Source organism: Bradysia coprophila, unplaced genomic scaffold, assembly GCF_014529535.1.
Source record: "Bradysia coprophila strain Holo2 unplaced genomic scaffold, BU_Bcop_v1 contig_297, whole genome shotgun sequence".
Taxonomy (NCBI): Eukaryota; Metazoa; Arthropoda; class Insecta; order Diptera; family Sciaridae; genus Bradysia; species Bradysia coprophila.
In genome coordinates, this window is record NW_023503555.1 from 9,196,343 (window position 1) to 9,209,409 (window position 13,067).

A 13,067-nucleotide genomic window follows, 5' to 3' on the forward strand; every position below is an offset into this window, starting at 1 on the left:
GAAAGGTCTTCATTTGGAGAAAGGTCTTCATTCAGAGAAAAGTCTCCCATTCGAAGAAGGGTCCTAAAAGCAGTACTGTGCCATAGTTAAAAAAATTTCTTTGAAGTTCACAGTAAAGGTAACCAGGGTAGGGCTTTTCAAAAAAATTCTAAATTCGACAAAATGTCAAGTGAATCTGAACGTTTGTTTAAGAGGGACACGCCGCCCAGCAAGGTCAGTTCGGGTCTGTTTTGTATTTCACAAGACATAATATTTGATATGACATCCTCAGAAATTATTCTTATCAATTTGTTGACGATCAAGTGGATGGGCTAAGTGCCACGATGAATAACAATAAAATTATGAAAATTGATCATTATCGAGCGTTAATTGTAAACCGAACAAATCACTGATTACTGCTAATGAGTATCTGAAGTTATAAAATTGAAAATATGGCACGTACGGCCTAAAATAAAATTGAGTCGATAGTTGCACTGTTTCAGTTACAAATGCAAAAAAAGAGAATTCGAAGTTGGGGTTTCAAGAATATTTTCCAACTCACATTGACGTCTTATAGAGTGTTCTAGTTCGAATTTCGAACACCTTAAAAAAATGGGTACGCAGCTGTCAATTACTTCAAGAAAAATTTTGCTTTGTCCGTTGTGGTTTTGTTTTTGACAGCTGCGTACCCGCGGCATCTATTTTTTAAAGCTATTCGAAACTCGAAAGAACACTCTATTAAACATCGATCGATATATTTTGCATTCACACATGTAATTTATCAGAGTTTTCCATGGCTGTTCACCGATTAGTGATTGACGATGCTTGTTTAAGGCACTTGGTCAATTAATATTTTCCGACTTAATCAATAAATCTGTTACTTCTTTTGTTTAAAAAAAGTGAATGCTAAATCTTTTACTTCATTTGTTGTAACAGTACATTTGACTATAAATTTTTACTTCATTTGTTGTAACAGTACATTTGACTATAAATGAGAAATATGAGCATAATTAATCGCATATTTTGTTGTCGTTGCTTGTCAATAGCAAATGATTAGCTTTTTTAGAATGCAAGGTTTATTTCACACTGAAATAAGTATTTTGGCTTAAAAAAACGAAGAACCTTATACCACTTATCCCTTTTTGAATGATTGAGATGACTTGAAATGTGTCGCAAGGTCCCATGGTTTATGCAATTATAAGATCAATGATGTGACAAATTGGTTGAATTGTTCGATCTGAGTCTTTCAATGAACCCATAGTCATCCAGCTACATATATGGTTTGGAAAAAATTCATGAGACCGGTTTTGGTACCGAATCCTATTTAGGCATAATAATAGAATCTTGGTAAAAGTTGGGTGTGGATTTTCATTCCCCCTAACATTCAGTACGAAACGAGTGTCCATTTTACGTCAATTAAAATGTATGAGAGTAAAGGAGATATATTCTTTCCCGTCTAACCAACGCACTCTATAACATTTTGAAACAAATTTGTTTGTGGCGGCTACGAGATTAACCTTATGATTTTCATTCTCAGTCGATTAAAGCCAAAATTAAAGCCGTGTGAGAGACAAAATTGTTTTTTTTTTCAATTTTGGCTTTGTTTACTTGACAGTTCGCTCTATCCGAGGCTCTCTCACGGGTCTCGCATGGAGTACTTTTTGTTGAGTGTAAAACATACTTAACAAATGTACGGACGTTTTCAAAATATCATAGTGAACCTAGCGTTACGAACATTTAAGGTTATTTTCTTTCATAAGTCCCTGACTTTCAGTCAAGAGAATAATTTAAAGTAGAGAAAAAGATCTCTGAATCTTATCTCTGGAATATTTCAGTTTCAGCCCAATCGTTGTATTGAGGAATTAGGTCACAACAAATTTTCAGAATCCTCTCGAATTATTTCTCTTTAAAATCTACCGCAAATTTTACTGTCTAATCCGATGTATTTATAAAACGTAGGCCTTCATTCGGTAACCTGTTAAAGGAAAAACCATAATCCACACTAAACCCACAAAACAAATAAACCCCTCCGATTGTCTTTCAATTCCATTCCACTTTTCGAATTAATTTTTTATTATTTGTTAACTGAGATTATTGACTCTATCTCTATATACACACACTATACCATTTATACCAATCGAACCAATAAAACCAACAATGGTCTGTAAAGCAATGATTGCCAATGTTCTATATATTTCGCAGTCGATAAAAACCAAAAACTTTTTTCCCGCTTATAAGCCGAGAGACCGAAGAACCCAGCCAGACAATAAATTTGTTACAAATATGAACTCTGTGTGGAATAAATAATTTACTCTTAATCTTCAATCCAGAACACAAATAGATGTGCGGATTAGATACGCATCACTTAATGTGGCGCTGGATGGTGAAATTCTTACTCTCTTTCACTCTCCCCTCCTTTTAAGTGAAAATCTTGTCTTGATATAATTCACTTACCACCATGAAAAACGATATTGAAAAAGGGGGGAACAAAATGGTTCACTTTTGTTCGAGATTGAATTCTGTTGTTATTGTGGAGTGCTCTCTATTAGATGAACATAATAAATTGATTTATTGTGGGCCTAAACGACTGAACAATGCAACAACAACACAAACAACAAGAATAACAAAAAAAACTAATTTGTTTTTGAATTCATTGTTACCGGATTATTTGATTGGCACCCTTTACACGCACATTTAACGACATTTTAAACAATGATTTATGGTTCACTTGTAAATCGGTCTGTAAGATGCTTTTTTAAAACGTGTCAATCAATTTATTTTTCCGTTTTTTTTTTCGCTCTATCCTTTGTTGAATTGACTGATACGATTAGTGATGGTGTTGATCATCGAAATTATATTAATGATACACGCAAAAACAACTTGCATTGAATTGATTCGGCCAATTTTCCGATGATAAAGGTTGTGATAAAGGTTTTTTTTGGGGCCAGCCTTCAGTAGGAAACTATGGGCATTAGTAAGGCATGGGAAAGTAGCAGCGGGAGAACAAATCGGTTCTACTTGTTGCACTGGTGGACTTAACGAAAACTCTTCGATTTTTGAAATCGAACACACTGGGAGGTGTCTCAACATGTTATTGATATTGAAGAAATTTGGTGGAAGGAAAATTTGGAGCTAAAAATAGCGAAATTCCATTATAGAATTATAAGAATCTGAAAAATATTTTGCGTAAGGGGTGGGGGAGTGAATTTTGATATTTGCGATTGTTTATGTTGTTATCAAAGACGAAATGAATTTAAACTTTTGCAGACAACTAAATGAAACCTGTCTGCATTCTCAAATCAACAATAAATTAAGAAGAAAATTCTACAAAAGAAGTACTTGACTTGGTCATCCTGACGATATAATTGCAAACGTGAGTCCATGAATTTCTTGTCGAAATGTTTACTATCAGTAGAGATGAAAGAATTTTATTATTTAACTAGTGGAGCACCCAGAGCATCAGCTTTGCTTTATGAGGAATCTACAAATGGCTATATTATTGCCTACATTTGGGGGAAAATTATTATTATTTTGATGATAATTTTAGGCTCGTATCCTTTTTGGAAAAAGCACGACCATCGTTTGGTGTTAAAATGTGTCAGCTTTCAGCAAAAATTGAAATGTTTGTGGTGATGTAACCTAGCTCCGAGAAAATATGTGTCAATTTTCATGAAATATAGAGTTTTCTCAGACTGAGGTTGCATCAGCACAAACATTTAAATTTTTACTGAAAGCTGACTCATTTTAACACCAAACTATGTTCGTACTTTTTCCAAAAAAGATGCGAGTCCAAAATTTTCATCAAAATAATAATAATTTTCACCCCAAATGTAGGCAACAATTTAGCCATGTGTTGATTCCCTTAACAATGAAATATTTTAATACGTCTCTAGTGCTTTTCGTCTGGCGCCCAGACTCTAAGCCCCTAACAAACAAACTAAAAAAAAAACTTCATGTAAAAGGAAGAATATGACTTCCTGTTGCATTCCGTATAACTACTTGAGGAAAATACTGTCGATATAATGCTAATAACCGCGAATCGCTCATGTTGGAATTTCCTACTTTCTTCCAGAGGTGCACACATATCGTTTTTCATTTGTACAAAATGTGATTAACCGTTTCTCTACACGATACAAAAACATCGATTTGTTACACAATTTTTCAAAATAAAAACAAAGGTGACCGTTTGGATAAGAAAATTTCATTTTTCTCCCATCCTGTCAAAAAAAGTGGCGAGAAAAGAGTAATTTTCTACCTCGAACTGTCATCAAGCGAGGCGCCAACAAAGAGTCATTTTCTCATGGCTCAAGGTAAATCGCATGTGAAAAATCTATTATAGCGACCACTGGTCTATGATTTTGATTGTAAAGCTTCGGTCTCTAAGTACTAAGTAGCAATAATATCAGCTGTTTTTCAACAGGTCCACTTATACAACCTCAATATCTTATTACTGTTTAACACTTTATCAGTACCATACGCGCGCTAGTCATGCGCTCTTATAAATAACTCTTCTTATAAACACGAATAAGACAGTGAGGTTGCATATAGGTGAACCAGCTGAAAAACGGCTAAAGGCAATTCCGTTAATAATTTGGTTTTGGTTAACTGTATTTAGTTGTGGGGATGAATTTCATAGCAGCTTCCAAGAATGTCCGATTTTCCATCAGTTGATGGTAATAGATCTGAAAAAACTAAAATCGCTTGTTCGAAAGTAAAGTTTTTCGCTGTTTTGTGTAAGGGGCTAGCGGAAGCAACTGAGGATGGTCAGTCCACTCTGAAATAAGATTGCCGCTAGCTCTCGAGGTCTTTGTTACCACTTTACGTGATGTACGGGCAAGGAAAGAGCTAAAGCTCTGTTTGTCGTCCAAAGAAACTTTTGTTTAAGAGTCCGGAGAAGCTTTTATTTCAAAGTCAGAGGTGAAGGTGTGAGGAGGAGTTCGAATTTTTGGAAATCCCGAGAGTGGTTGTGGAAATTTTTTTACAAATTTTTCTTTCTTTTTCCAAAAACATTGTTTGGGAAAATTATCAGTAAAAGCGGGAAAATGTGGGAAAAATTCCTATAAAATTCGAAGACGTTTTCCATAAAAAAAGGTCTCTGCATGTAAGTAACACTCATTTTAATCCATAACAGATTGCTTCAACAGAAGTGTATCGTTAATTTAGGACAAATCAATGATCTGTTTGACAAACATTGGATTTAGAGGTTGACTGAATTGTAAACGGAACACGAGTTAATGAGTATAGCGCAAATGACGAGTAAATACGCGGGTATGCTGGGTATTTTGCGTAAATATACTGCCGTTTAAACAAATTTTAGCAATCGTTTCGGTTGCATATTAGCTTTTTGAATTGAAAATTTTTGGGAACGTGATGTCCATTCCAACTATTTTATACAATTGTAAAATTTTCTAAATTATTTTCACAGAAGACAATTAACCAAATAAATGTCAGTAAATATTAGCCCCGCTGCCGGATTCATGCGATAGCAACGAAAGCTAAAAAAATGTGTCGCATTGATCGATCCTTTCAAATTAATATCTGAAGCATATACCCAAACAAAGTTATTACGAAAGCCCCTAATTGCGACGGTGCTCTTTGATATTTATTTCACCCATTTCGACAATATATATAACGTCCCATTAGGTAAAGTTCCATATCCGAAATGATATCATTAAGCGAGAAAGTAACGTCGTCATATCATTACTACTGAACTATAAATCTGATGCGTGTAAATGGACACAAAACAGCCAACATGAAACGATTCCACGATTTTTTTACTTTCTATTATTGTCTGTCTTTTCGGACTAAAGCCATATAGATGACTGCTTGTTTTAGACGTATCATTAGTAGGTCGATACCAGGGTAATACAAGAGGTATGGTATATGTCGGATATGTATCGTCTATATACGTACACACAAACGATTTATGTTTGATTTTTGTGTCGATCTATACCTCGTTATGTATGTGGTCATTAGATGTATTTATGGAGAACGTGGATAACTTTTAAGCAATGATAAGGGAATTTATGGAGTTAACCAGCAATAATAAATTTGTCGGAAAATCGTTCAAGAAATTCGAAATTTTTTCTTTCTTCGCTACAGCAACGAAAGAAAAAATAAAGTTGTCTGGAAACAACTCAGTGAGAATGACACATAAATAAGTTTTAGGAGAACAAAGACGAACAAAAAAAGGAAACTTTTCCGATTCTTTTTTCGTCCCTCTCGTCTATGCGCCCATTTTACTTGGAAATTAATCGAGCCGATAAAATAAAGGATTTTATAGCCTCTCTGTGTAAACAATACTTAATAATAAGAACAGAGGGCCAGACAGAAAATAAATCTCCCACGAGGAGGCCCCCATACGAATGGCCCGAAAATTCACCCGTCCCACACACTTTTCCAAGCCACATATATGCTGTGCGACCAATGAATGGTAACAAAATCAATAAAACTCGCTTTAATTGATTTACCATCAATTAGACCGGGTAATGGTCATTTCTTCTTCTTTCTTTTTGTACTGCGGAACAATGAAAAGATATAGCGAGCGAGAGAGAGAGAGAGAGAGGGGGAAAAATCGCTTGGGGATGAAAGAGGTGATTTTTGTATTAAGTATCCACACGTGATATGAAAGTAAATATACAAAACAAATGGTTCTTTCCTCGGCCGAATGTTATTTTTTTGCTTCTTCAGTCCCTGCACACAATGTAATCCAACGACAGAGGGCCGTACACAGCATATAATAGCGTGAAAATGTTATACAGTGTGGTCGTTGTTGTTGCACTGGTTTTCCTTTTCGTTTTATTGGACAATAGTTGAATTTATGCGACAATTTAATAGATTTATGTAACCAATTTGAGAATGCGATGGTGTTGAAAGTTTTTGAAACAGAGGCGCTAGTTTAAGTAATGTTCAACGGTGTACACCAATTCACCACAACGGGTATGAAGTTGTCGCTGTTTTTTTCCTCGGTTCTGCTGCAGTTTTATTGTTTCGCGCACGCTGTGCTGTTTTATACGATATATTGGCGATCGATCGATAGATTTAGCATTCAAACGTTTAATTTATCAGAGTTTTTCTTGTCGATTACTTGTCGTTAAAATTGTCAACTATATTATAATTGAACTGCTGTACCACACATCTTTATCAATATTTTCATGAATTTTTGTAGATTTTCTCATATTTTCAATAATTTTCCCAAAAACTTTGGAAATTTTTTAAAAAATGCGGAAAAATTCAGGAAACTAGGGGAATTGTTTTCCAAAAAATTGTCCCTGATAGTGATGCTTGTTTAAGACTCTTTGCCCCGTTAGCATTTTCGTCACTACGATAGTATCGCAACTTAATCTATAGCTCTGCTACTTCTTTTGTTTAAACCTAGTGTTCACAGTGAACGCCAAATCTTTTACTTCGTTTGTTTTAACTTTTAATACAGTCTTTGACATTTCAAATGTCTCACTGTCAAATTTTTCTGAGAGTTTCATTGTATCATTGCGAATTCACAATGGCATTCTTTGAAAAAATGAGAAATTTAATAAGATCTCATCGCATATTTTGTTGTTGTTACTTGTCCATAACAAATGACTAGCTGTATACTTCCCGTGTGTACGTGTTGCTTCCCTTACACTTGAGTATTCGTTGAACTGACTGGTTTTCGCGGTTAAAAAGATATAAAGTATGAAAGGTATTAATCATATTATAAATTAGGGAAAAAACGTTTATAGAAATCAGTCTAGTACATTGGGAGATATGGACATCGAAGTGAGATCAAGTCTAGATACTCGGCCGGTGAAAATGATGATGTTACAGAATATTACATAACTAGATGTTAATTTGTTTTTTGTTTTTTGCAAATGTGAAGGTTGTGGAAAGAGCCGAAGTAGAGTCAAGCATTTACACAAGCCAAAGTAATAATTTGTAAAGTGTAGTGCTGCACTAGCTACATAAAGCCCTTCAGACATTGTTTGTAAAAAAAATTAGTGAAAAATCCTTCGTTGCACATCATTCATACAAAAATCAAATACCAATTCGAGCACTGCCATCATAGGGCCACTTTGGGTCTCATCAAATGCATTTTATGCAACTCAGCATCATAATGTTCGAAAACTGCGAATTTTAGAATCGCCAGCAATACTAAGAACAATCTGAAACCGTTTTTGTATAAATTCTGTGAAAAATTAAAAAAATATGGTTTTTCTTGTACCATTTTCTACACACTAGATGGTCATCGAATCTGCAACCCGGTGAATCTTTACGTCGAGTCTATATTCGTTTGAAAGCTCTTGAAATTCCCTTTAAAATAGCCTACGACACGACTATATTCCTTTCCAGTCACATATTTTAGAAAGCTTTAAATCCAAAAAAAAAAACTGAAAAAGTCATGGTCTGGAGCACTTTTTGTAACTGTTCTACGGTGACTCAATTTTTTTTAAATTTTAAAGTATGCCCAATTGAAGCCACGGTCTCTACGATTAATTATCATATACACTTAAGATATATTTTTCCGCACAGCCGGCAGAACTAATCTCACTATGGCTTTGGGACCAAAAAAGTCGGTTTTCAGAGGTGCGCATGGGAGCTTCGAACTTCAAAATTTTTTTTTTAGTATTTTTGTGTTCAGTGGACCATTCTGCATCGAACCTACTTGCAGGCCTTAAAAAATTAAAAAAAAGGTTGGAAAACGCTACACCCTATTTTAGATGCCTCTGTTGCATAAATCGTTGTATGAATTTCAATATGCAAAGTAATTCATTAGGCTCACGGACTGTATTACGATGCACGACCTACAGCATTGTGTCATAATTACACGTCTAGATAAAGTACTTTATCTACTGTAAGTTGAAAAAATTCATAATTTTCAGCATGAATCTAGTTAGCAAAGACAGTCAATTTACACACTAAAATTTCCGTGCGCATAAGTTTATATATTTAGTTATATGCTTTATGCATATAACCAACATCCGCCAAAAAAACTCTAAAGGGTGAAATTGTAACGCAAGTCCCTGTTTCTACTTACACTTTCACCCTTTAGGGTTTTTTGGCGGATATCAGTTCTTTTGGAAGTTTATAGGTAAGGGTCACTAGTTTTGTAAGCGCCTCATGTCGACAACAGCTCAAATCCCGCGAAAAATCCGATGGAAGTTGAGAAGTGCCAGAGGAATCATCTCTCATTCCAAAATTTAGGAACCAACCTCGGAACACCTTACTTATATCGAAAATAACTCAAATCCATCGAAAAATCCGATGGAAGTTAGGAAGTGCCAGAGGAATCATCTCTCATCCCAAAATTTAGGAACCAACCTCGGAACACCTCACTTATATCGAAAATAACTCAAATCCATCGAAAAATCCGATGGAAGTTAGGAAGTGCCAGAGGAATCATCTCTCATCCCAAAATTTAGGAACCATCCTCGGCAAACCTAACTTATATCGAAAACAACCCAGATCCATCGAAAAATCCGATGGAAGTTAGGAAGTGCCAGAGGAATCATCTTTCATCCCAAAATTTAGGAACCAACCTCGGAACACCTCACTTATATCGAAAACAACCCAGATTCATCGAAAAATCCGATGGAACTTAGGAAGGGCCAGAGGAATTATCTCTCATCCCAAAATTTAGGAACCAACCTCGGAACACCTCACTTATATCGAAAACAACCCAAATCCATCGAAAAATCAGATGGAAATTAGGAAGTGCCAGAGAAATCATCTGTCACCCCAAAATTTAGGAACCAACCTCGAAACACCTCACTTCTATCTAAAATACCTCGAATCCATCGAAAAATCCGCAAAAGTATCTAAGTTATTTTACCTCTTAAGCGCGGCGAAATTGAATTTTTAATTGAATAGTATTTTACATGTAGTCTAGTCGATAACGCAAAACGTTTACAAGAGTCTTCTGCTTATATCTCATCCAAAAAAGTTCCAAATGTGTCCTAGTAAGAAGCGAAATTTGTATTTTTGCTATAGCTTCCTGTCTCTTCTTGTTAGAATACTTTTAGAAGTATTTTTGGGTGAAATCTATGCAGAACACTCTTGTAAACGTTTGTACTGAAAATTGCGTTATCGACTACACTAATGACTAGAAATAACAAAATGAAAAGTAGTTTTCGTGAGAATTTTGTTGATCCGAGGCGAAGCCGAGAAAACACACCCATGTGAAAAATGAATTGTCGCAGCACATATAAGGTAAAATTTTTTGTATTTGCTTTGTCGTTCGTTTTAGCAAATGGAATTTTCAACTGAATCAAACTTTATGTGTTTGGCTTCAAGCTCGGTTCTGATCATGAATCAGTTTTGAGGATTCTGGACATGGACTGATTTTACTGGTCTATTGGAACTATTTCTGAGAATATTTACATTTGAAACACATAGTCGCTGACTCACAGAAGTTTTTTTTTATTTCGGGAACATTTGTTCACATCCACCGAATGTAATGGCAAAACATCATAATCCGTGCTAATCGAAATTAAAAACGAAAAAAAATATTATCGCCAGCACACTACCGAACCGAACCAAACCTTGATATGAGTAATACATTCTGGAAAATAAATGGCTTTGTGTGTGTATATTCCTCTCGCTTAGAAAGTAGTTTCATATACCATTGAGCAATTCTTGTGACAGAAGTTATTGCTGCTATAATTCATAACAAAATTGGTCTGAAACAAACAGCTACAGCTGCTATACCGAGAGCAATAAATTACAATCGGGGAGCGAACGAAATGCTTTTGTCACATTCGCTGGCAATTTTCTATTAAATATTTCCGTGCAAAAGTTTCAATGCGAGTTTCCAAACCGAATAACTAAATTGGCTTTTTGCACAACCGCAACTACTGTATACAAATTACGACGCGACGGTATGCAATAATTCATATTTGAATGAAGGTAAATAGAGGGATGGTAAATCTTCTACGATAGCGTTCAACAATGTGTATGGCATCACAGAAGAGCCATTAAACCTTCGACGTTTTTTTAAAGTTTAAAGCAAAAACTGAATTGCGTACCATCCAGCCTTAAGGGCGCTATTGACGGAAAATGAGGAATCGCGTGAGTACTAAGCTGTAGAAGTAAACGTTTTAGCTAATACTCATACAACAGAAGAGAACCGTGGGAGTGGACCTTGAAGTGATAAAGCATTAAGTTCTTTAAGAGATTTCTTTGCTATTTATATGAAAACCTTTACCTTTTGGTTGAGTCGGAATAGAGTCGTATGTGACTGTTTAAGGAGCTACACATCCAAAATAAAATCAATCCTGACGATTCTGTTACTTCATTGTTCTAGCGACTTCACGTTTCTAACATTTTTTCGGCTAACATTTGAAGTCACCAAAGGTAAGTTTTTAAAAATAAGTTATGGATAAGTCTTCCTTATCCTAGAAGTATAGAACTGCAGTGAATTCAGTCGGGGTCAATGGTTTCCTTCTGAATTCTGAACAGCATGCCAGTTCATAAAAAAAACCAGGAGGGAACCAGAAAAATAGTCTGAATTCACTGCAGTTCTGTAGTTGTATTGTAAGGAGGGCAGTGAACCATGAAGACGATAATTACTTTTAGGAAGTGATCTCTAGTGACTTCACACACTTTAGAAGTGTATTGCCTAAAAATGTTTGGACTTTTGTGTCTCCTACGATGTGAACTCAGGAAGTTTTTTTTAAAACCTTCGTAAGTCGTACAACATGTATGTGACGACGCGACGGTGTTTTAATTCTTCTATATTTGTTGAATTTGTATCTATAGAATAATCAAAACACCGTCCTCACATACATGTTGTAGTTCACATCGTATGAGACACAAAGATCCAAACTTTGTTTAGCTTTTGAGGTGGCTTAACCACATACCGATACGAGTCTGCAAGGATAGTGATGAATTGGAATTTCATTTCGATTACGATTCGCTATACCTGTTCGTGTGCAAATTGATATAGTGTTCCTAGAGCATTGTATTAAGTACCACTGTAGCCATGGCCTGATGAGAAATTGTATTGATGGACTGCATATTAATGCAACATGTCGAAAGACATATTTAAGTTTGTCACATATCGAAACGGTGGTCAAAACGTACCTTAACTAAAAATATTAGAAATGTCTTGTGTCTAGAAGAAGTATTAGGAACGTCAGGGTTCGACCTTTAACCAATAAACCACGGACCAATAAACTAGTTCTGTCAAATTAATCAAAAAATATTTACATTTTTATAAGGAAAATCGTCAACAACGTCCCAATAATGGAACTTTCCTAAATCCTTGAAAAGAAATGGAGGAGTGGGAGGTAGTGACGAAATGTCTGTGCTAGAAACACTAGAATTAGTATACCAAAGTGTAACTTACGCATCGTTTGTTGATGGAGGAAAAAAATAAAAAATCCGCAAACGACAGTGCAACAAAAAAAATCTTAAAGAGCTTGAGGCGCACGGAACTATACCCGATTCTGCACTAAAACCATTGGTGTCGAAATTTTACGTACAAATGTCTCGGCTACAGCTTCCCTGTTTAACTTCAATGTAGCGAACCAGCCCACCTTCAAAAAAAAAAAAAACATGTTCACGAACGTGACCTAACTGTGTATGTATACGTAACTATAAGTATACTCACTCTTCGTGTACACAATTTCTGCAAAGTTTACCATTTCACATTCCCAAAATTTCCCTATGACAATGTCAACAAATCATGTACCTCGTCATCCCCATAAGTAGCTTAATTACGACAAAAGAAAATCGTCTTAATAAAATGCTGATATTTGAAAAATCCACCGACAGAGCATCAGTACGTTGTCATGTCATCGGGGCAATTGTAACCCATAGCAATCTCCACCTAGCATATAATTCTGTTGTATTTTCCCAGTCTGCATTATAAGCATTATATGTATAACTGACTCTGGTATAACATCATCTCCATACCATTTGTGTGTGGCGCGTTGTATTTTATCTTTGAAATAATTTTGCCTCGTTAGGCATTCATCTGAGTAATTGGCAAAAGCTTTACAATCGAAACGCATTAAAGTGGAGGGAAAATTGTTGTCATTCTTTTACACTGTGTGTATGAGCCGTGTTCCATTGACGATGACACATACACACACCATGTTCCATCTAAATAT